This window comes from Sapajus apella, unplaced genomic scaffold (genome assembly GCF_009761245.1).
Source record: "Sapajus apella isolate SASKATOON/1434 unplaced genomic scaffold, GSC_monkey_1.0 scaffold16, whole genome shotgun sequence".
Lineage (NCBI taxonomy): Eukaryota > Metazoa > Chordata > Mammalia > Primates > Cebidae > Sapajus > Sapajus apella.
In genome coordinates this window covers 13,779,049-13,786,420 of record NW_022436956.1, presented here as the reverse complement: position 1 = coordinate 13,786,420, position 7,372 = coordinate 13,779,049, and positions in this window count along the sequence as shown.

The window sequence follows — 7,372 nt, the reverse complement described above, 5'->3', positions numbered from 1 at the left end:
CAACCTCCACCTCCCGGGTTCAGGCAATTCTCCTGCCTCAACCTCCTGAGTAGCTGGGATTACAGGCATGCGCCACCATGCCCAGCTAATGTTTTGTATTTTTAGTAGAGACGTGGTTTCACCATGTTGACCAGGATGGTCTTGATCTCTTGACCTCGTGATCCACCCACCTCAGCCTCCCAAAGTGCTGGGATTACAGGCTTGAGCCACCGCGCCCGGTTGGCTCCACCATTTTATACTTTTGCCGGCCATGCATAAAATACCCTGCTGCTCGGCAGCCTCTCTAACATTTGGTATTGTTAAAATGTTTAAATTGTAACCATTCTCATGGTGTGTAGTGGTATCCCATTGCATTTTTAATCTGCACTTCCCTGACCACCAACAATGCTGAGCATCTTCTTTATGTTCTCATTGGCCATGCATACATTCTTTCATGAGGTGTTTATCTAAGTCTTTTGCCTGTTTAAAAAAATTGTCTTTTTATTATTGATTTGTAAGAGTCTTTTGTATATTCTGTTTACGAGTCCTTTGGCACCATGGAGAAAATTTCCACTTTGGAGCCAGACACCCAAGGGGTTTGAATCTTGGCTCTGTCTGTATATCTTCTATGAGTATTCCATGTCTCTGATCTTCAGCAGCTTTGTCAGTAAAATAAAAATAATTCTCACAATACAGGATTGCTTGAGAATTTGAGAGAGCACAAATACAGCACTGAGCTCAGATCCAATCCTGGCACATAGCAGGCACTTACAATAACATTTAAAGACAGTGATTATTAATATAAATGTTTAAAGATAATGGGTGAGTTGTCCCTCTACTAAATCTCCTCCATCCTAAGTTAAATATCTCATTTCTTCAACTTTTGCATAAAATATGATTTCCAGACGTTGCTGTCACAAGTTATATTTGCATTTTTTAAAAAAAAATCAGTAAGACAAAGGGACTGGCTAATCAGAATGGACACAGGCCTTTGGGCTGGATGAGGGTCTAAGAGGTCCCTAGTGGACCAGGCATTAATTAATCTTTTAGTTACCTGATCCTGAGGGAATTTCAGTGTCCTGGGTGGGGAGGCAGGGTGCCTGGGACATTGGGATTTGGTAGCACTCAGGGGCTTGCCAGTGCTTAGAAAATGATACCCCAGGGCAGGCATGGTGGCTCATGCCTGTAATTCCAGCTATCCAGGAGGCTGAGGCAGGAGAATCTCTTGGAACCAGGAGGCGGAGGTTGCAGTGAGCTGAGATTGTGACACTGCACTCCAGTCTGGGTGACAGAACAAGACCTTGTCTCAAAACAAACAAACAAACAAACAAACAAACAGCTTCAGAGGACCAGAGGATGGCACACTGAGACTTTGAACTAAAGAAGATGGGAAGGCCCCACCAGCAGCCTCAGAATCAAGTTCTCTCTGACTTTTTCTTGCCTTCCTGTCTCATGCTCCTCTTTCTCTCCTGACTCATAGAAACCAGAATTCCTCTTTCCCAAGGTGGGTCATAGAAACTAGAATTTCTTTCTCCCAAAGCAAGCCATGAACCTGGAAAGATCATGCTCCCTCTTTACACTTCTTTCTTGAAGACCCTCATTCAAGAGGGGACTCACTCCATACTCAGGAGGAAGGAGGTCAAGAAGAATCTGAACAGACAAAACTTGCTGGGGTTCCCTTCTTAGTCTATTACCATGAGATCATACCCTTCTGTCCAGTCACATTTCTACATGGCTCTCCGTTCTTCATCAAACCTAACTCTAAAAGTAGACCTGGGTGTTTGAGTCTGTTTCTGAGGGCTCTTACGTCACATAAATTTGATATTAAATAAAGCTGTTATGCTTTTCTCTTGCTAACTTGTCTTTTGTTATAAGAGTGTTGGCTGTGACCCTTATGATGGGTGAGGAAAGGGATCACACCTTTTCTGCTCCTAATGACTGCGGAAGTAACTATTTACCAATGGATATGTAAGTATTTCAATGTTTTAGAAGCGAGCCCCTGTAACAGAGCTTGCCTACTAATTTCCAGGCCTGTTGCCTCCATTATCACTTTCTGATTTTGGAACTAACTATTGTTTTTTCTCAGTACTGTTTTGCACTTCTTCTAAAGGGAAAAGAACCCTTCATTTGTAAGTGGGCACATGGATGCTTAAAATAAGGCTTCTATTTCCCAGTATCCCTTGCAGGTAGGTGTGACCATGAGACTAAATTCTGGCAAATGGGATGTGAACAGAAGTGGTGTGTATGCACTGGTTTGTGCCCTTTCTCCTTCCCACTGGCTGGCTTGAGGATGTTCTGGTGAACAATTGTGGGTCATATAGATGAAGGCGGCACCCTGGGGTGGCAGAGCAATGAGACAGAAGGAGCCTGAACTCCTGACAGCTGCGTGGAGCTACAGCAGAGACATAAGCTAATGTGTAGAAGAAATACACTTTTGTCTTGCGTAAGCCACCATCATTTTGGGTCTCTGTGCCATGCAGCTAAAGTTTTATCCCAATGAATCCACTGATCCTAAAACCCTGTGTGCCACTACCCCTAGTCTTACCCTAGTTTTCCAACAGGAACACTCAATAACATATTGAAATCGACCTAGGTAAGTTTATTCATGCCCAGTCATGAGTTACTTTTGATAGAGTAGCTGCCAGGTTGGAGCAGGTAAGGTTTAGTTACTCCTCCACAACGTCACTGCCAGATTTTAATGACAGCAAACCTTGCACCACATTCTGCTATACAGGCAGATGTTTATTAAGTAAATATTTATTAGCAACAAGGCATAGGAAGTCTCAGCTCTCTTTTAGGTGCTTTCATTGCACCTTAGCTGAATGTGCTTTACTAGATGCATATGCAACATTCCGGAGTCAGCATTCAGTTAAACTTATGGTTGTTAACAAGCAACCAGAATCCTCAAACCCAAGGACACAGGAAGAGCTAGGTATTATGACTCAATTGGGGCTGGGCGCAGTGACCTACACTTGTAATCCTGGCACTTTGGGAGGCCGAGGTGGGTGGATTGTTTCAGATAGGAAGTTCTGGACCAGCCTGGCCAACATGGTGAAGCCCTGTCTCTACTAAAAATACAAAAATTAGCTGGGCGTGGTGGTGCATGCCTGTGGTCCCAGCTACTCAGGAGGCTGAGGCAGGAGAATTGCTTGAACCTGGGAGGTGGAGGTTGCAGTGAGCTGAGACTGCGCCACTGCACTCCAGCCTGGGCAATAGAGTGAGGCTCTGTCTCAAAAAAAAAAAAAAAAAGAAAGAAAAGAAAAGAGAGACTCAATTGGCATCTCTGAGGCTAGAGAACACAAAGACATGGGATGGAAAGTGTGTCTATAAAATATTTTTGACAAGCCATATGTCTTGAATACTTCTGACTTTATTAATGAGAGCCTGTTTCTAATGCTTATTAATCTAATTAACAAGCTACTAATGAAAAATTCATTCTTAACATTTGTTATACTAATTAGTAAAAAATCACTTGCATTGATTAAGATTTGGAGCTACCCTGGAGCTAGCATTGGACTTCCTAATGCTAGCTGACCACCTTCGAGGCATGAATTCCTGATTAGGACAAATGGCTGCCCCAGGGTGCTGCCCAGACATACACAGTAATACCTGGCTGTCTACGTTGGCATTTCTAAAATAAATTCTCACAGTGCCATGTTAAATGGACAAGAACCTAAAGCATGAATATTCCCACTGAAGGAAAAGCCATGGTTTTATACCTACTTTCCAGTTCCACTGATGTTGGAAGCTTTTCCTTATTCATCGTTGCTATATTGTCTGTAGTTGATTTTAAATACTTTAATAGAAACAGAGTCATGTATATGTGTATAAATTAACTTTAATCCATGCTGGGGGTGTACACTTAACCTTTGAAGGATCCTCATCAGAAATCCATGCTCTAAATGTGATTGGCACTTGAAGCATCCTGCTCAGGAAGCCAAGCTTTTCAGGTAGCTGCTCTGAGAACATCACGCACATCTGAATCAGAAGATGTATTAATTAGCATAAGGGATATTAGTTATTATTTTTCATTGGTGAAATTAGCACTGCTCAAGAAACATAGCTGGAGTGGGCTTGCTTGGACAAGATGTAAGAATCCAGCAGACCCAGCAGGCTGACTCCTCCTCCAGAGCTGTGGAATTCATCTGGTCTTTTGTCTCTCCACTTAATGTGAAACTGTTTGCTGATTTAACGAGGAGTTTGGTGGATCCTGGCCTCAGAACACTGCTACATCTGTTTGGGGTCTAGGTCTTCCTGTAAGGGTTTTAGGGGTGCCCTGAGCCTTCTGGTACCAGGCTGTGTAATGGCCTCTAGCCTGCTTGCTAAGAAGTGTGTGTGTGTGTGTGTGTGTGTGTGTGTGTGTGTGTGTGTGTGTGTGTGTGTGTGTGTGTGTGTGTGTGTATGTGTGTGTAAGAGAGAGAGAGACCGGGTTTAATTTATAAAAACTAATCTCAGTTTTTATAGCAACATATTCACCTGGTAGTAAGGTTGAAGGAACATGTACAAACGTAAATAAAAACCCAACAACTGCTGAATGGCCAAATCGATTTACCAACAATACCTAGCCCGAGCTTTCCTCAATAACAATGGGCATCATTCACTGAAAAAGTTTTATGTGCCAGGCGTTCACTTTCTAAACCATTGACATGTATAATCTCAATTAATCCTTTAAACCTGAAGATGTAGGTAATTCATATTCACCTACGGATGAAAAACAGGCTCTGAGAAGGTGCCTGGGCGGATCCAGCTGGGCTGTGGCAGAGCTGAATGTAAAACCAGGTGACTGGGCCCCTGATGTCATGCTTCCAGTACTTTACACTGCACGCAGATGCAGGTTAAGCCCATTTCAATCTCTGGTTCCATTTTAGGTGATTAAATGATCTGGGCAAGATTAAATTATGAGGTGGAAGAGGGGTGGAAGGGTGGACAGGATCTGACTTCAGTGGGCGGGATAAAAAAATGAGGACACAGTGGGTGTCCCCCTGCTGGGAGGCATCCAAGACAGATGGGGGAGCAGGAACCACACTCCATGGTTGGCAGACTGTAAAGTATTCCATGGCGTCATTATCACAGAATAGCAGCCTTTTAGAATTAAGAATAGTCTTAATTTGCTCTGTGTAGGGTTTTTCATTTACATAATGTTAGATTTCAAAGAAAATTCATACACAAAAACGACTGCTAATTTAGCACTGAAGCTCCTGTTTAAATAACTATTGAAAGGGAATGGATTTTTCACTCACCTCTCTGCGTAAGTGGTTGGGTAGTTTGAAAATTTGCCTCCGAGCAGGTCTGTTGGTATGATCCAAACTCGAATCGCTGTTTCAATAATTTATTTGGTGTGGAGGATTTAATGTAATTTGTTTAAGGGCTCTGAGAAAATGTATTCTTTTCTGTGGGGTCTCATTAAAAGCACTTGCAGTTTTGAGTCTAGTGGGAATGATCATTTTAACAGGTGTTAATTCAGCTGATGACACCATGTAAAATTTCCATGGTGATGGATTTAGAGATGGCGCACAGTGAGAGGTATCATCTGTCGCACCCTCTGGGATATTATATGTATGATACATAGGTCCTCCCACTTCTGAAGAAGGCAGGAGATGGGCAAAAGTGACGTTTGGAGCACACGTTGTGGCCCTGGTAAAACAGGTGCTGGAAGAAGCCTTGTCAGGACCCCTGGCTGCACGGCCTCCACGGATCCCTGCACCACAGTGCTGAATGGAACGAGCCGGGTGCTCCACCCAGCTTCTGTTGTCCCACAATTCTTATTTAGCGTCTCTCTCCTAGCCTCTTATAGCAGGCACCACCCCACCTGCTTGTTCCCACACCCTACCTTGCCGCCACTCTACCCTGAAACCTTTCCTCATTCTCTTCAGACGCTGAAAATAACTTCCTGCTTCCTCCTGGACTCACAGCACCCGCCTGTCCCATCCCAACCACCATACGCACACCTGAAACCACGGCTCAAAACGTCTTATGCTCCAGAGAGTTTGCCCATCACCCTCCCCAAAGCCAGTGCTTGTCTTTTTATTCCCAGAGTTATTTTTGTATTTACGTATTTCTGCTAAGTTTCATGTTTATCTTTCTTTTCCTTCTTCAAGTTCCTTGCAGTTACTGGCTGTGTCTGTTACAGACATTTGAACCTATTATTGGGCAGATGATGACCAGGACATGCATAAAAATATGTTGCAGGGAAAGGAATCCCTTCTAGCTCAGGCTGGCTCCCCTGGTGCTGACAGGTCCTTAGAGGTCTTTCTGCCATCCTTTGGAGTGAAAGCTAGAATGAAAAATTCAGTCTCCCCAGAGCATGGATTCACAATTGTTCCTCCTTCCCGAACCCACTGATGAAGAGTGTGAGGAGCGAGGGTGGGGGTAATTCCCTTCATTTTATTTCAATTTTGTAGCATCTAGTCTGTTTCAGTTAAGTGCAAGACAGGGGAATAGACTCCAAGACCTCATTACAAAAGGAGGTAAGTACCCAAATGGTTGCTCTAATGGAAACATCAACATCTCAAAAGAGGCTTAAAGCAAGTTTCCAGGGCCTCTGGGCGTGGTTGGGGGAAATCCAGGAAGAGGTCAAAAAGTGGCCTTTTACTTAATGAATAAACAAGGCCAAAGGGGAGAGCATTTTGACCTGTCCTGACTGGAAAAGGGGCCTGGGGTATCCTAGGTTTCTGTTTAGAATATATCCAGAAGGCCAGGCAGGGTGGCTCGTGCCTGCAATCCCAGCACTTTGGGAGGCTGAGGCAGGCGGATCACCTGAGGTGGTGAGTTGGAGACCAGCCTGGGCAACATGGTGAAACCCCGTCTCTGCCAAAAATACAAAAATTAGCCAGGTGTGGTGGCACGTGCCTATAATCCCAGGTACTCAGGAGGTTGAGGCAGGAGAATCACTTGAACCTGTAAGGCGGAGGTTTCAGTGAGCGGAGACTGCACTACTGCACTCCAGCCTGAGTGACAGAAACTCTGTCTCAAAAAGAGAAAAAAAAAAGGAATGTATCCAGGAGAGGTGGGCCAAAAATCTAATCTGACTGTCTGTTTTCCCAGCCTTGCTGGCCCTAAAAGAGTGCAGAGTCGCCGGGCGCGGTGGCTCAAGCCTGTAATCCCAGCACTTTGGGAGGCCGAGGCGGGTGGATCACGAGGTCAAGAGATCAAGACCATCCTGGTCAATATGGTGAAACCCCGTCTCTACTAAAAACTACAAAAAATTAGCTGGGCATGGTGGCGCGTGCCTGTAGTCCCAGCTACTCAGGAGGCTGAGGCAGGAGAATTGCTTGAACCCAGGAGGCGGAGGTTGCGGTGAGCCGAGATCGCGCCATTGCACTCCAGCCTGGGTAACAAGAGTGAAACTCCGTCTCCAAAAAAAAAAAAAAAAAAAAAAAAAAAAAAAAAAAAA